The 17,495-nt window shown below is 36.8% G+C and overlaps 1 pseudogene across 1 annotated transcript; it reads right to left on the reverse strand.

Moving 5' to 3' along the window:
* Positions 1–11,887: 11,887 nt before the first annotated feature.
* Positions 11,888–12,817, reverse strand: LOC309857974 (small ribosomal subunit protein uS5 pseudogene; annotated as a pseudogene). The gene has a single exon. The product of its transcript is annotated as a small ribosomal subunit protein uS5 pseudogene (transcript).
* Between the last annotated feature and the right edge of the window lie 4,678 nt (positions 12,818–17,495).

Below are 17,495 nucleotides of genomic sequence, written 5' to 3' on the forward strand. Positions count from 1 at the left end.
AGCGATGCCCTCACCTTTTACCTCGGAAAGGGACTTTCCGTACCTTAGTCATCACTGACCCATAAGCAAAAGACGCTGACAAAGTACGCTCTCACCCACAGGACGAGAAACCCCACGGAGAGCTGCTCATACACGCGACCTCACCTTTTCTTGAGATATCTAGAAATTGTAGTGTAAAAGGACACCTTGCCGTCTCCGGGGATATGTTGGCCTAAAGGAAGGTATACTGAATGTCATTTTCCTTCCTCTATGTCTCCAGAAAGGGGAAGTTTGACATTAAACCACAAGACATCCTGAGTTCTTGATCAGGTTCAGAGGGCTCTTGTTTTGTCCTTCCTGGGGCTTCCTACTTAAAGCCATAGGACACCAAGGTCATGGGAGAGGGACAGCTGCTTCAGTGAAGCCAGCATCTGTGATGTCACAAAGCTTTGAGGTCATAGCAACCACTCCTCATCAACCCAGGCCTGATCACTACACTTGACTGGAGTAGTCATGGGTGGGCCAAGAGGACCCCAGGCCGTCCCAAACTGCTGGAGCCGCCTGGGTCTCTCACCAAGGCAGTTTGCGAAGCGAGTCGGTGTCACCTTCTCCATGGCCCAATTCATAGTATTTGGTCGTGAGTGTCAGCACCAGCCCTCTGGACCTCGGAGAAAGGCAAGATGCCGCATTCCATCTTAGCACCGACAAGCCAAGAAACTAACAGACCGCAAGCAATGCCTCAGGGGAGGAAATCCGAGCCCTGCGTAAGGGTGAGACCCTCCCACCAAATCATGGAGCATCTCAACAGGAAAAGGTCCACCCAAGGGAAGCTCAAAGTGAACCCCCGCAACCGTGCCAAAGACATGTCTGGAATCTTCCACAGCAAGCACACGAGTACCTCAATGGTCTCCAGAAACGGTGCCAACAAGGCCTCCCAATCTTCCAAAAAGACCATGCATCCAAGGCAGAGTCTACACCCTAGAACCTTAGGTCCAGGACGGACTCATGTTCTTGGAGTCCACAGAAGCCAACGGAGAGCATGTTGGAAGAGACCCATAGCCCAATGAAGCCAACTGAAAGACTTCCGTGCCCATTTCAGGAAGACAACTTGTATGTGCAAAAGGACGCATTGAAGAGGATTCGAATGTGGAAGAACCTTGAGCACTCCCTCATGGTGGATCAGCTACCCTCTGTGGAACTGCATGGAGATGTGGCAGCACAAGCCTGCCTTCACCCTCTCATGACCATCCCCCAAATGGTTCCATGCGATAAGCAAACAGTGCCTCTTGAGGAAGATGGGCATGTTCCAATGGAGCCCCGAGAGGATGCACAATGTGTTAACAAGGGGTCAGTACAGCACGACAGACAGCGGATGCTGCAGGTTGGTGAGGAGATCCAGGAAGGCAAAGAACAGGAGAATGAACAAGGAAGCTCCAAGCGAAGGTCGGGCATTTTAGGATGGTGAGAGGTTCTCTATACCTGGCTGCCCTCCATAGGAACCTAGGTCCAAATTCAATAAAACATCCTTTGGCCCCAGTCAATTATTGTGCACTGTTTTTGTCTTTGTTATCTTATCGAACATGCACATGCACGTTTGGACAGAGAGGCAGAGAGATCCCAATCAGGGGGTGGAGCTGGAGAGGGAGAAGCTTACTTGCCCCTGAGCAGAGAACCTGAGAACAGAGTCAATGCCAAGGCCCTGGAATCATGAGTTGATCTGAAGGCCGCGTCTGAACTGATGGACACAACCCGGGACCCAACAATTGACTTCTGAATACCTCCTGGTTCTAGACAGAACTGCTGCTCTGTCATTGTTCAGAAATGCAGGGGATAAGGATTTTGGCTTGGCTGCCGTTGCTTGAGCTATCCGGCCTGCTTCGAGAGCTGGTATAGCTTTTCCTCTTGAAGTCAGTGACTGGGCTATGGACAAACTATTCTCCGATGCCTATTTGCCTAAAGAGAATACCTCCATGCCTAGATTTTCAGGGGTAATGGCACTATGTCTTTAGGTGCTCCGCTTCTGTGGAAGGTGTTGGGAGTCCTCTGTGCCTCTGATTCTGGACCACTTTCTCTGCTCCCAGATGAGGGTCCTTTTCAGCCCCGAGTTCTCCAATCTAGGATAAGCCCTCTTTTCTTTCTCTCACTCTTACTTCACCTACAAGAGGCACCTCTTTCATTAACTTGGTGATTCCCTAAGCTCACTATCATGTTCCATCAAAGAATACATTCAAATGGCCAACAGACACATGAAAAAATGCTCCACATCACTCGGCATCAGGGAAATACAAATCAAAACCAGAATGAGATACCACCTCACACCGTTCAGAATGGCTAAAATGAACAAGTCAGTCAATGACAGATGCTGGCGAGGATGTGGAGAAAGGGCAACCCTCCTACACTGTATGTGGGAATGCAAGCTGGTGCAACCACTCTGGAAAACAGCGTGGACGTGCCTCAAAAAGCTGAAAATAGAACTACCCTATGACCCAGTGCTTGTAGTACTGGGTATATACCCTACAGATACAAACGTGGCATTCTGAAGGGGCACATGCACCCAAATGTTTATAGCAGCAATGTCCACAATAGTTAAACTATGGAAAGAAACTAAATGTCCTTCAACAAATGAATCAATAAATAAGATGTGGTATATATGTTCAATGGAATACTATGCAGCCATCAAAAAAAATGAAATCCTGCTATTTGTGATGACGTGGATGGAACTAGAGGGTATTATGCTTGGCGAAATAAATCAATCTGAGAAAGACAACTATCATATGATCTCCCTGATATGATGAAGTGGAGATGCAACATAGGCAGTTTCGGGCGTACGAAAAAAAAAATAAAAAAAGATGGTATTAGGAGGGAGACAAACCATAAAAGACTGAATCTCACAAAACAGACTGAGGGTTGCTGGGGGGAGGTGTGTTGGTAGAGGATGGTGGGGGTATGGACATTGGAGAGGGCAGGTGCTATGGTGAGTGATGGTGAGTGCTGTGAATCACAGACCTGTACCCCTAGGGATAAAAACACATTATATAAAAAATTTTAAAAAATAATTTAAAAAACCCATTAAAGAAAAAACACAGATTGCAAGCCCAGAGCTAATCTCATATTCAATCAAAACTTTTGAAAGTTTTCCCCTTAAAGATCAGAAGAAAGACAAGTGTGTCCATTTTCACTACTCTCATTTGACACAGTAGTGGATGTCCTAGCCAGAGAAACAAGGAACACAAAGAAATAAGAGACTCCAAAAAAAAAAAAAAAAAAAAGGAAGAAGTAAAATTTTCTTTTTTTGGATAACATGAACTTACATGTTAAAAAATCCTAAAAAATTCACAAAAAATTTGAATAAACAAATTTAGTAAAATTACCAAATACAAGATCAATATATAAAAGAAAAGAATTTTGTTTTGTTTCTTTTTTTTTTTATGGACTGCTTCCCAGTTTGTCATGTCATCCTTGTTCAGTGATCACGCTAATCTTCTCTGCATCATTCCAATTTTAGTATATGTGCTGCCAAAGTAAGCACAAGACAGGAGCATTTTAACATTCTAATGATGAACTATCTGAAAAAATAAAGAAAACAATCTAATTCACAATAGCATCAAAAATAATAAAATACTTAGGAATAGATTTAACTAAGAAGATGAAAGATCTGTACTCCATAAACTATGACATTGATAAAGAAATTGAAGGTGACAGAAATGGAAAGATAGCTCATATTTATGAATGGTAAGAATTAACATTGTTAAAATGTCCATACTACCGTAAACCATCTGTAAATCCAATTCCTATCAAAAATCCAATGTTAGGGGCGCCTGGGTGGCTCAGTGGGTTAAGCCGCTGCCTTCGGCTCTGGTCATGATCCCAGGGTCCTGGGATCGAGCCCCGCATCAGGCTCTCTGCTCAGCAGGAAGCCTGCTTCCTCTTCTCTCTCTGCCTGCCTCTCTGCCTGCTTGTCATCTCTCTCTGTCAAATAAATAAATTAAAAATCTTAAAAAAAAATCCAATATTATTGTTTTACAGAAGTAAGTAAAGAATCCTAAAGTTTATATGAGACCATAAAAGACAACAAATAATCAAAGCAGTTCTGAGAAAGAATGAAGAAGGGAGATTACACTTCTTGATTTGAAACTATACTACAAAGCCCTCATGCTCAAAACAATAAAGTATACTGGCATAAAAACAGACCAATAAACAAGTAGAACAGAATTGAGAGTCCAGAAATAAATCCTTTCATACAGTCACCTAATATTTGACAGGGGCCAACATATGTAATGGGGAAAGATAGTCTGTTCAATAAATGATATTTAAAACTGAATAGTCACATAAACAGTATGAAAAGGGAACCTTATATCACTCATAAGTCTGAACTTGAAATAGATTAAAGACTTAAAGGTGATGCATGAAACTAAATTTCCTAAAGGAAAACATAGGAAAAATTCTCCTTGACATTGGTCTTGCCAATAGTTTTTTGGATACCAGACTAAAAACACAAGCAAAAAAAGCAAAAATAAATAAATGGTATTACATCAAACTAACGTTTCTGCATTGCCAAAAAAAGGGAGAGAGAATGAAAACACAATCCACAGAATGTAAGAAAATACTTACGAATCTTATATCTGAAAAGAGGTTAATAACCAACAGATACAAATAGAAAAAAATATATGATTAAAAAAATAGCAAAAGGATCTCAATAGACTTTTTTTTTCAAAAAAGTTATATAAATGACCAACAGGAGCATTAAAAAGTGCTCAACGTAAAAATCTCAGGGCAAAGTCCTTATGTTGTTGTTGTTGTTGTTTACCTCTGAAAAACACAGCAAGATATTAGAATATATACTACCAAAAAATTGAAACTAACCAATTTTGGTAAATATTGGGGAAAACGGGGAACTTATGCACTGTAATAGGGATATAAATTTGTATGGAAAACAGTATGGAGATTATTCATATTATTAAAAGTAAAATTACCATATGATTCAGTAATCCCACTTCTAGGTATCTATCTAAAGAAAACAAAGTTCACTGTTCAAAGACATATCTGCACTCTTATGTTTATTATAAAATTATTAACTCTAAGCAAGAGATGGAAATAACTTCAGTATCCATTAATGGATGAATGAGTAAAATAAGTATGGTAAATATATACTACGGAATACTACTTAACCATGAAAAATTAAGAAATACTGCCATTTACAACAGCATGGATGGATCTTGAAGGTATTATTCTAAGTGAAATATTTCAAAGATTTTGTATATTTTTTTAATTTATGTATTATGATATCCCTTACATACAGAATCTGAGGAAAAGGAAAACTAATGGAAACTTAGAGTTGAGTTGACAAGGGGTGAACCTGGGGTGGAGTAAGGTGGTCCAAGGGTGCAAACTTGCAACTATAATATGAAAAAGTTCTGGGGATCTAATGTACAGCATGATGATCATAGTTAATAAGATATACATACTTTTTTTTTATTGTGCTTCCCTTTATTAAACTTTGCATATATCACATTCTTACAAGTTGAAAGTTTATAGCAATCTTGTATAAAAGAGGTCTGCTGCCACCATTTTTCTAACAACATTTGCTCATTTTGTGTCTCTTTGTCACATGTTGGTAATTCTTGCAATATATCAAGTTTTTTCATTATTATTGTATTTGTTATGGTGATCTGTGATCAGTAATTATGACCCACTGAAAACTCAGAACTAGTGTACTTAAGGTATATACATTGTTTTTCTTTAAAAACATAATGCTTTTGAACAGTGCAGTATAGTTTTTATTTTTTATATGCACTGGGAAACATAATTTTTTATATGCACTGGGAAACAAAAAATATAATAATTTGACTTAGTTTATTGAGATAATCACTTTATTGAGGCAGTCTGGAACAAAACCCACAAGACCTCTGAAGTTTATCTCTACTATACTATATACATAAAAGTTGCTAAGAGAGTAGATCTTAAAATTCCTTATGATAAATGCATAAAAAACAGTGGCAACTATACGAGATAGTAGATGTATTAACATTTTTATGTAGATTATATTGCAATAAAGATGTATACCAATTTATCAAATTGTACAAAATTTACACAATGTTAAAGGTTTGCAATGTTATAAGAAATCATTTCTTAAATTTACAAATATGTCGATTTTTTTCAATAAACCTGGAAAAAACTTTTTGTAGAATTAATCTATTTTTCAAAAAATGAAGTAAGGCAGTAGAAACTGCAACTAACTCTGAAATAATAGAATATAAAATCCATTTTCATTATATACACTGTGACAAAAAGTATTACTTAGTTTACAATGGAGGAGTACTTATGAAACATGAAGGATGGTCTATAAATAAGGCTGAAAGAGCTCAGTTTTAAGGTTTAAATTTAAAATCTTCTTTTGAAATACTAAACTGACCACCCAGTGTTCCAAACATCAATGTCTTAACTGCATGAATTTATTTCATACAACTCTATAATCTAGTTTCATAAGAAAACAGCATGCAAATTTTGAATAAGACAGACTTGCTTAAGTTTCATGTTCAACAGTAAAGGATACCTCCCTAAAAACAAATAGAAGACAAATCAGCATATTTATTATGATAATTATTATTCATAAAGAGATTCATATTGAATTAGGGAATATATATTCTCAGAGGGGGTAAAGTAAAATGAAATTTATGTTGGTAAATGTGTCTATGAATAGTCAATACAATGCCTCAATATAAATGAATATTACCATTTTGAACAATTTAATTACTATTACTAGAATTATTATAAGTATAAAAATAGCTATCATTTTAGCATGGAATATGAGATTCTCATGCTCCATGCTTCATCACATACACACAACAACGCAGCATAATAAGTATTATCATCACCATTTCATGGGTGAAAAAACTGAGGCTAACACATTTGGATAACTGGTTTATGATTACATGGGTAGCAAAAATGCATCACACTAATTTAGGCTTTATGATTTCAGAATTGTACTCTTACCATTGCACATTCTATTACTCTCTAAATACTTGGCCTGTTTTCATTTGGTTCTTTAATTTTATTCATGTGATGATGGCTTAAAGCTTCATTTAAAGGAAGCTTAAAAATTTCATTTAACCAAAAGCTCCCAAGAATTAAAAATGTCATTGATCTAATGTAGACATGGATATCATTAGTTAATGGGTAACTATATATTTTCCACTCTAGTGAGATAAAAGAGTATTTTTCTAAGTTTTAGTCTCTCAGTTTTAAAAAGGACTTTGTTAAAATAGAAATATTTAGACAAAGGTGATCAAAAGTCTGGATCAGGTCACCTTAAGGTAAATATTAGGAACCTGAGGAAACAAATGGAGATTTGAACACTGAGCTATGATATAATGAATGGTTTCAAGTATTTAGTAGAGTATAGAAAAGCCCTTTAAAGCCTGGTCTTAGCCTAGCATTGCAGCTTCTGGGATATCTATCTATCATCTATCTATCTAGATATAATGTGAAAACTTTTTTAACTTAAAGATTTTGAGAAATAGAACATAATCAGCACCATAGAAGATCTGTTTCTGATAACAACCTAGCCCCTCCTCCCAGTTTGTTAATATTCTCTCTTATTTAATGTAACATTGTGCAAATAGACCACTACTGATCTGCTGTTATGAATGAAATAGCTATAATCATCTGTTTGCATATCCTGGTGAAAATATTCATTTAGTTCCATGTTGTATTTCTAGGAATGGACCAAATTTTTATTTTTATTTTTAAGTTTTCTAAATATTGTCCAACTTACCTCAAATGTTTTTATTATGGGCACTTTCATTCTTTCACATTCTTGCAAGGCAATTTTACTGTTGCCCAATATGGTAAGTGTGTAATAGTATGTCATTTTAGGTTTTAATTTATTATTAATTTAATTTAATTTAATTCCAGATTCATAATAAAGATAAACAGTTTTTATATATGAGTGGCCATTTGGATTACCCTTTCTGTAAAGTGCATGCTCAAATCTTTTGATATCTTAACATTGTGTCATACTGACTTCTTTAATAGTAGATTTTCTGAATGAACTTTAAGCTGTGTAGGTCTTCTCTATTTTATTTTGAACTTGTTTTCATTTCAAAATCTTTATATTTATTTTCATAATCTGCTTTTATTTTTCTTTGTCTATTATCTATCTATCTATCTATCTATCTATCTATTTATTTGCAAGCAAGAGAGAGCGAGCAAGTGAGAGTGCAGGGAGGGATAGAAAAAGAAGGGAAAAGAATCTTAAGCAGACTCCAGGCTCAGCACAGAGCCCAACTCTGGGCTCTATTTCACAACCCTGACATCATGACCTGAGCCAAATGAAAGAGATAAAATAAAATTAAGGTGTTAAAAAAAAAAGGAAAAAGAATTGGAGGTTTAATTAAGTGAGCCACCCAGGCACCCCTGTGGTACCTTAAATTAGATGTCATATCTTTAAAGTTCTAGAGTATCCATTTGTTCATTTATAAAACCTTTCTCAATATCATTTTTAGTGTCAGTTTTTGGTTCAATTTGCTTCCCCTCTCATTTCTTTGAGCAGAGTAATCAAGCCATTTTACAATCTTTATTGATCATTTTAACATCATACTTAATCCCATTTTGTCTATCAAATCTTGTTAATGGTTTTTCTTTGTGTGCTTTGTTACATTTTGCTATGTTCAAGACATTATATTTGAAACTCTTATTGAGTAGGGATAATTAAGAGCTATAATAATGGTATGGACCTCCTTGGTAGGATTTTCTCTTATATCTGAGACTCTACAAGACAATCATACTCCAAATTCAGTGATTGACTTTCTCAGTTTACACAGAAGGCAAGGTAGGCTATAGTCTTATTTCTGCTTCTCCTTGTGCTTTGGGGATCTCAAGTTAAATTTGGGTTGTACCAAAGTCCTCAAATTTGATTGCTGCTGGATTTTGAATTTTGTTTCTCTAGTATCAAGAGTCTATGAACAACACAGCTCAGTGTGTTTTAGCAGTTTCAAATGCTCTCATAGCTAAAATGGCTTCAGGGCATATATCTCTAGGCTCTCATTGTATTTTGTATTTTGGCCCAGTAATCCCTCACTTATTTTTATAATCATTCTGATATTTTTAACTTTAAAAGCTATTTTGTCTGGATTTTTAGTTGTCTTAAGTAGGAGTTTTTAGATCACCATTACTAGAAGCAACAACAAATATACATGAAAATATCTGCAGTAGTTTATCACATCTTTATGGCTTTGAACTTCCATAAGCTGAGGCATCCTTCTCTAATCACTTAGGCAAACTCCAATTCACCCTTTAAAACAACCCAAGAATTGCTTCATTTAAGAACATGTTCAGGGATGACTCTTCCCCACTGTTCTTACCAACATTCCCACACACTCTTTGCTACCCAAAGCTTGTTTATGAACTTTCGTTAGGTATATCAGCGTGACCAGAATTTTGCTCTATTGTATTTTTGTCCTTTAGAGCTTTAATTAAATATGAATTCCATAGAAAGTCTGTCCCTTTTCTTTCAAACCTGGGTTAGTTATTTCTTCTCATTCTTTGTCAGAAGTTACTTTATTAGAGAAACTTATAGCTCTATTGTGACTTTGGAGCCTTTACAGTTTTTCGACTGGAAAAATCACCCATCCCTGAGATTTTTACGCAGCTTCCTAGCTGATATTATTCAGAAATCTGTTCAAAACAGACTTTTTCAGGGAGGCCCTTTTGGACCACTCAGTTTAAAAACCTCTTCTCAATCACTGCTCTTTTAAAAATGTGCTTATTTAGTTCAAATATGCATCTCTATTAAAGAAAAATCAGTACGTTTTTTTTTTTAAAGTTGGCTTACCTATTATCTATCTCTCCCATTAAAATGATTCCTCTGGGCTGGGGTTTTGTTGTGCTCATCTTAGGCCAGGCACTCAATAAATTGTCTCTGAATGATTGAATTGTTTGTCTCCCTTGCTAGATTCTCAACTTCATGAGGCCAAGGATTGTTCTATTCAGTCCTTCTTTATCCTCAATGTCTGTTATATTGCAGTCACTTACATGACTAATGGGAAAAATCACAGAAAGAAAGAGTTAAAACTACATAAAAACCCCGTAGGTTCAATAACACAAAGCTTTCTAAAATTATTTAGCCCAGGAATTGAATACTGGCTGCACTTTTGATTTTTTTTAAATGGTATTGAATTTAATTTAAATGGAAATACTGGAATGGTAGAATAATAAAAAAATTATAAAAGCAACTTGCTCCTTAAAGTAAGAATTATATAGGGCATCTCTTCTAGAAGCAAAATTTTCAAATGACAAACATCTGAAAGCATAGAAGGAGAAGTAAGAGTGTGAATTGTACTTCAATGCTCTTTTCTTTATATTCAACAAACAGCTTCATTCACACACCTTTCCAATTTTTTCAACTCTTTTGACAAAGCCTTCAGAGGAGTTACTGCTGATGACAACCATCACAGCCTAACAGGAGAAATTTTATAAAGAAAAATAATAGCATGTTTTTCCCAAATTGTTAAGGATATGGTGAAGCTCTGTCGGATTCAAAGGAGGAATGTGCAATTCCATGCTATATATAATAATAACTTGTTTTAATAGTGGCTTTGCAATTTTTCAGATATATCCATTTACTGAAACCACTATCAAATAAACAAAAACAAACAAATGAACAGGGGTTCGAGACAGAAATTATCTAATCTAAAAATAGCACATGTTCACAGAATACACAACACATATCCCAAGTACTACTATAGGTTTCAAGTAATAGTCAAAACAATAGTAAACATGATTCAGACCCTACCAGTCAAATCATAAATGGGACCTTAACTGTAAATCCTTATCTTTAGATCAAAGCGGGTAATTGGGGGCTGAAGATACATTATAGAACTAATATGTTATAGAACTCCTCTGAAATGAGTCATTTATTCCATCACTTTTCCTGCACAGCTGCTGACCCATGTTTTGGTTCCTGGAAATAGCTGCTACCCTGTCATACTTCTTAAAAGCACATATATTGATAACTCTACTCATTCCTCCATTCCTCTGTGACTGTCACTGTGTTAAAATGTGGAGTCAGCTGACTCACTTGTGATGGTAATAAAGTAGATGAGTTTGCAAAGTATTTTGTTATTTCTAAAAATGCAAAAACCAAATTACATTGAAATCATAAGGGGTGTTTCAGGGAGAGCTGTAGGATGTGGTTTCTTGTGTAATCCACAGAGATTAGCTCCAACACATATTTAAACTCTCCTCTAGGAGCAACCTTAGTGGTAAAGCAAGAAGATAAACAGATGTATACACACCCTGGCACAAAATTATCACTTATGTTTGGCTTCCTAGTCTCCTCGTGTTACTTATTTATCTTAACTTCTCTCTGAAATCAGGGAACACAGAATCTCAATCAGTAGACATTTTTCTACTGAATTACCCAATACTCCGATCATACCCCTAATACTTTTTAAAATTATTTCACTCATAATCCCAAATCTGCTTTGCTTCCTCATCTTAGTACACTGTAATTTGATTTCAAAATGAGGACAGTTGTCAGTAATGCCACATTCATTCATCTATTTTACAATTCCATGTGCTTATAACTATGAAGATATGTTAATAACATCCATTCCAATAAGCCACCCTAAATTTATTATCATGAAACAAGACCTCAAGAAAGAGAATTCAAAATCATCCATGTATTTGCAACTTATTGCAATAAAGCCTTTATCAATAGACTTCCCTGTGCACACGGTGGTCAAATTGCTGGTGAAAACCAGCCAGATCTATTACAAGCTTTCTCATGGCTTCTAGGTAACCCAAGTGAGCCTTTATTGATACTGGGAAGGGATAAAGCAGGGAAGGGATAAACAGTGCTATAAGATTTGGCTAGACAAAAGTAATGACTCTCATTACAAAGTGAGTATTTTTTTTTCAAGCTTTAGTTCAGTTTATTTTTCTTGTATAAAACTATGTAGTAGCCACAGCTGGAGCCTGGGTCCTCTGAACAGAGACTCTGGTGTGGGTCTTCACAAGATGGTCCGTGAACTCCTGATAGGGAGACTTGGTGAACACAGTCTCCTTCCAGAGATCAGGGGTGAGATAGCTGTAGGTCTTGGAGATGGCATCGAAAGTAGCCTTGGCAAAGTTCCCTAGGGTGGCAGTGCAGCCCCTGGCCGAGGTGTAGCAGTTGTCAATACCAGCCATCATCAGCAGTTTCTTGGGCACAGGGGCCGAGACAATGCCAGTGCCTCTGGGGGCGGGGATGAGACGCACCAGCACAGAGCCACAGCGGCCAGTCACCTTGCACGGGACAGTGTGGGGCTTGCCGATCTTGTTCCCCCAGTAGCCTCGCCGCACAGGGACAATGGAAAGCTTCGCCAGAATGATGGCTCCGCGGATGGCAGTGGCTACCTCCTTGGAACACTTGACATCCAAACCGACGTGTCCATTGTAATCTCCGATGGCGACAAATGCCTTGAACCTGGTCTGCTGGCCCGCGCGCGTCTGCTTCTGCACAGGCATGATCTTCAAAACCTCGTCCTTGAGGGAGGCTCCCAGGAAGAAGTCGATGATCTCAGACTCCTTGATGGGCAGGGAGAAGAGATAGATCTCCTCCAGGGACTTGATCTTCATGTCTTTGACCAGGCGGCCCAGCTTGGTGACGGGGATCCACTCCTTGTCCGCGGCCTTGCCCCCGCGAGCTCCGCGGCCTCGGCCCCGGCCCCGACCACGGCCCCGGCCCGCCCCGGCCCCGGATGCCGCTGCCGAAGCCACCGCGGAAACCGCCGCGGCCTCCCATTCCAGGGCCCCCGGGCCCTCCGGGCCCTCCCGCAGCACCGGCGTCATCCGCCATTTGGTGTTCTCTCGGAGAGGAAACAAAGTGAGTATTTTAAAGCAAAAGAGCCTGTTGGGAATATTGTTTTATAAAATAGTGGTTTTTTTTATTAACTTTTTAAAATTCAATTAGGTAACATATAGTGTACCAATAGTTTCAAATGTAGATTTCAGTTATTCATCCATAGCATATAATAGCTAATGCTCAGTACTTACTGTTATAGCTTCTTGAAAGCAGAATTTTAACCCACTGAGCCACCCAGGCGCCCTTGAAAGCAGAATTTTAGATCACATTTTCTGATTACTTCCATGTCGTACAACACTTTCCTGCTAGCAACCTTCAAAACATACTGTTTGTTAGAGGAATTTCTTTAATAATAAATAAATAGGAATTCATTTAAATTTATAAATATATAAAATAAATAGGAATTTATTTAAATTTATTTAAATATTACACACTGTTTCATTGTTCATAAATAAGGTGATGATATTATAGCCATTAGTTGGTAGCACTGATATATCACTATCTTTTTACTTCTCAGTGCATTCTCTTTACACAAATAGATATATATTTTAAAAAATGTGAATCTGTGGCAAACTTGTAAAAAACCCTATACAGTAAAGTTTATCATTTTAAGTAATCTCAATTATCTTCCTCAATTGTGATAGTATATCCTTCTATCTAGGCCAGATATTGTATGAGGGATTTGAAGAGACATACTTTTCTAAATTTCACTTTTCTCATCTGCAAAATGCTTATCATGATCCTACAAAAAAATACACTTATAATTTTTTGATGAAAATTTATTTATTTATTTTAAGATTTTATTTCTTTATCAGAGAGAGTGGGCGAGAGAGCAAGCACAGGCAGACAGAATGGCAGGCAGAGGTAGAGGGAGAAGCAGGCTCCGGCCGAGCAAGGAGCCAGATGCGGGACTCGATCCCAGGATGCTGGGATCATGACCTGAGCCAAAGGCAGCTGCTTAACCAACTGAGCCACCCAGGCATCCCTTTTGATGAAAATTTAATCTGTATAAACAATATATTTGCTGTAATGCGTGGTTCATGGAAAACATCTTTTTAAATTATAAGCAGTATTAGAAATTAAGTAAATGTGTCTATAATATTTAAAGTTTTAACACATAATTCCACTGCTTTGCCTTATTTTCTCAAATCCCTTTACCACTTTCACTGACAGAGTCAAATGTACTTTTTCTACTAGTAGCCAGCTCTTTGTCTTTTGTCAGAAAGATGCCCTTGTGAATTATTTATAATAGAGATATTAGCAATAATAATAATAATAATAATAATAATAATAAATAGCCATGAAAATGTTAAAAAAAAAGTTTTCTTAACTAATTAGGGTTCTTAGACATCAATTAGAGGAACCACCTCGGGCAAGCAAATTAATCTGCAAGACATTCCCAGAATTAACAAGTCAGTCAGATACAGGGTTGTCTGTAGACTGAAAAGAACTAGGTTTGGAAAATAGGTAAGGACAGTGAAAAAAGTGATCAAATTTTTGGGCAAAATAAACTCTTAGGTGTCCTTTCAATGGAGTCCTGTTCATTATGTAGCAGAAACTCTGGAGATTATCTCAATCCATTGGAGTCACCCCGTTTATTAGCTTGCTATTGACAAAGTTATTTACAAACTGTAGAGCAAGAGGTTATAATGGAGAAAACTGATGGTAATGCACAGGATTCTTGTTAACAATAATGCAAGTTAGTGATTTTTCATTAGAAAACATAAATTCTATAACCCAAATTATGGGCCCAGAGCACTTCTGCTGCACAACTCTGCTTATATCCCAAATAACCATGTGAACTAGTTTTAATATCTGCTTCTCTTATTAATTTTTGAATAAAAATTCTTGACACAAGTATTTTATAATTGTGTGATAATCATGAATTTAATTTTTGGAGAACAAAACACACTTTAGCATAACTAGGTTTGTTCACAGAACCAGCCTTGGTAACACACTTCTATATGTTAGAAATGATGTAATAAATGTAGAATATTGGGCACTTGTTTGGTATTCTTTGCCATGTTTTGCACTATCTAAAAAGAGATCAGTGAACTTGGACTGGAGTTAGTAGACATGGAAGAAAATAAAATATTACAGAGAAGAATACTCTGTGGTCCACAACCTAAACGGCCTGGGATTCCCATCATTTGGATCCCTGTAGCTTTACAGAAGTCAATTAAATTTTTGTATCTCTGATTAAAGTTGTTTCCCCAGTACTTTTTCAAACATCTCTTGTAAAGTATTGTTTCCCAGAAAAAAAGGGATTTTGCACATGTATCTGCCTTTGTCTCTGGTCATGATCTCAGTCAGTATCCTGGGATCGAGCCCCATATCGGGCTTCCTGCTCATTAGGGAGTATACTTCTCAGTCTCTCTCTGCAGCTACATCCCCCTGCCCCACTCATGCTCTCTCTCTCTCAAATAAATAAATACAATCTTTAATTTTTTAATTAAAAATAAGATAAATAAATTAAAATAAAAAGTCTGGTCTTACTGCCCCATTTAGCTCCTTTTGTTTTTTTGAGTTGTATTTAAAGCAGCATGAGAGAACATGAGGCTCTCAAACTTAAAAAAAAAAGGAAAAAATTGAGTTTTGTTAGGATTTAAGATCTTGTCTGCTAGACAAAAACGTTGGCTTTGTTAACATGTGAAAATTATCAAAAGGGAATAAGATAGAATTCTAATAATTTTTGTAGAAATTAAAAATTTCCTCCAACCCAATTACATACAGACCCATTAAGTAAATTCATTCCAATGTCCCAAACCAACCTTTTCTAATAGTAATGCATCTGTGTAAACAGGGTCAACCCAAGGAATAAATAAATATTATTATTTTTTTCCTGTCTCTTCCACAGTCTCATCTGGGTATATTGGTAGCAAGCCAATTATCTATCTTATAAGACATGATATCATAAGGAAGGGTATTCTGTCCATTTGGAACAACTGAAAATCATTGTAATTTTATCTTGGTGCAGTAACTTGAGATGGCAAAGTGTGGTTTATGAATATATTTTATTTTTTTTTTACTGGGAAGAAGAGATTATAGAGATATTGGTTATCCAAGAGAGACTGACAGGTGTTGATAGTTGCCAGGTCAATATCCATCTACTTTTTCCTTTAGTATCAGAAAGCACTGAGGGATTGACAACAAGGAAACTTAAAACAACATCAAATATTTTATTGTCTCTTTTCTAGTTACATTGTAACCATATGACAAAGTATCAGTCGTACAAGATATCATTCTCTTTTACCTCTATCTTTCTGCCAGAAATGTGGGCTTAATAGTGAGAACTCCAACAGCAATTTTTGCAACTGTAAATAAAAAGCCATGAAAACCTCTAAGATAGTTCACTTGACTTTCTTAAGACTCTGAACCAACACCAGAAAACACTCTCTGTAGTCTTCTTGTTAAATGAAAAATATGGTTAAACCACTTTTGACAGTCTACTACCTACAGCAAACTGTAAATCTTAATTGAAATATGTCCTCTCAGCTGTGCTTAAGCAACTGAGTCCTGAGCTTTTCAGGTTTTCAGTCTGAAAGAGTACACCTCGGGTGCTCTGAAAGGGAAGAGAAACGACACCCTGTTCTCCATATAAATTAAAGAAGAGAAATCTGTGCATTTAAGTGGGCCATATAAAATTTATCAAGCAGTTATCTCCTAACTCCTTCCTATCCAAATTACCTGATATGCTCTCCCTACTCCTTTATTCCACGTTACTGCCTTTTCACAACATGTCTTCTGTTATTTCCTTCTTGCAAGCTAGTTTTGATTTCTGCATCTAAAAAAATCAACAATCATTGTGTATTTCAATTCCCATTTTCCTCAAATGCATTGATTCTTCTTATCTATTACTCTTTTCTCATACTCAGTGTCTTTGTCTTTATGGGGTTTGTACTTTGCTTTTCCCCATCCTTTACTGCCATTATATAATCAATCTAATAACTTCTTAGAGAAAGTTAAAAATTCCCGCATAGCCACACGTGAACACAAAGTCACTGATTTTTAGCAAACCTATAAGATAGTCAGACATCCATTCAATTTCTTTTTTTTTAAGATTTTATTTATTTATTTGACAGAGAGAGATGACAAGCAGGCAGAGAGGCAGGCAGAGAGAGAGGAGGAAGCAGTCTCCCTGCTGAGCAGAGAGCCTGATTTGGGGCTCGGTCCCAGGACCCTGGGATCATGACCTGAGCCGAAGGCAGTGGCTTAACCCACTGAGCCACCCAGGCGTCCCTCCATTCAGTTTCTTAACTGAGTCCCAAATGCATCCTGACTTCTAACCTAAACCTAAGCTCTACTTCTTACACGTTGTTATATGACCAAATTCTTTCAGTTCAGTATTTTGTAACATTTAAATATTAATCAGTTGATGCTTTGTTTGTGTATTTCTATGAAAATAATTTGAATACTGTAGATTTATTGTTATATTTATAGGTTTATAATCAAAGTTTCATCAGTTGAAGTTTTTGGAAATTTCAGATATAATGATTAACCTAAAATGATACTGCCTCAAATCCCTCTGATATCAAGGCCCAACACCTGATTATAGCCAAACCTGTGGTGGATAGTTCCATGGGAAATTGCAGTTACTTAACACTGATAGCATCTCATGTTCTCTCTCTCATTTTAGAATGTCTCCAACACAACCTGAAAGTGTAGGAGAGTT

The sequence above is a fragment of the Mustela nivalis genome (assembly GCF_964662115.1).
Source record: "Mustela nivalis genome assembly, contig: HAP1_SCAFFOLD_1632, whole genome shotgun sequence".
NCBI lineage: Eukaryota > Metazoa > Chordata > Mammalia > Carnivora > Mustelidae > Mustela > Mustela nivalis.